Consider the following 1,131-nt stretch of genomic DNA (forward strand, 5'->3'; position numbering starts at 1 on the left):
ATCAATCTCTTAAGGTCTTCTCATTTGCAAAAGATCTCCCTGTTTCCTACTGTCTTTTATTCTGTTCTTTCATTTATACTTTGGATTTCTTACATAATAGAAACTGCAATATTTAAGCTTGTGTCTGATTTATTTTGCTTACCATTATAGTCTCAAGGTCTACAAATGACTCAAAATTATCCTTCTTTATAACATAGTACTCCTTCATGTATAAATACCAAATTTTATTTATCCAGTCTTCTGCTGATGGATATATAGGCTACTTCCAAGATTCAGTGTAGTTTTGATTTGCATTTCCTTAATGGCTACAGATGTTGAACATTTTTCATACTCTTACTGGTCATTTGTTATTTTTCTTTTGAGAAGTGTCTGCTCAAGTCATCTGCTTATTTATTGACTGGGCCATCTGACCATTTTTGGGCAGACATCATGTTTTCTTGTCTGCCCACTCAAATAGTGTTCCTGCTTTTCCTATCCCTGTGCAATGCAATGACCTCCTGCCCCCTTCAAAATAATATAATGATCTAAAAAGAAAATCTGAGACCACCTTCTGTCCCTGCTTAAAACTTCTTTCCCTAAAGATAAAAATCAATCCTAATTCTATTACCCAGAGAACACTACTACCACACTTTTATTATTTTTTCCAGGCTTTTTCTAATCTTACAACACCCTTCTTAAAACAAAGATATGATTTATAAAACCTTTCTTCTTAACAATTTCCCAGATATCAGTTTTTGGTTTTTGTGGGGTTTTTGGTACCAGGAATCAAACTCAGGACCTTGTGCTTGCCAGGCAGCTGCTGCACCACTGAGCTACATCCCTGGCCCAGCATTTTCAATGTGCATATACTTCCAGTATACGTTTTAGCAAAATTTTATGCATTTCCTGCTGATTGGACATTTAGGTTTTTCTAGGATGCTTTTTCTTTATTAAAAATAAAGCTGTGGCCAGGCGTGGTGGCACCGGCCTGTAGCATCAGCAGTCGGGAGGCTGAGGGAGGAGGATAGCAGAAAGTTTGAGGCCAGTCTGGGCTACAGAGTGAGACCTTGTCTCAAAAAACAGAAAGAAAGAAAGAAAGAAAGAAAGAAAGAAAGAAAGAAAGAAAGAAAGAAAGAAAGAAAGAAAGAAAGA

This window comes from Chinchilla lanigera, unplaced genomic scaffold, assembly GCF_000276665.1.
Source record: "Chinchilla lanigera isolate Chin_1 unplaced genomic scaffold, ChiLan1.0 scaffold00013, whole genome shotgun sequence".
Lineage (NCBI taxonomy): Eukaryota > Metazoa > Chordata > Mammalia > Rodentia > Chinchillidae > Chinchilla > Chinchilla lanigera.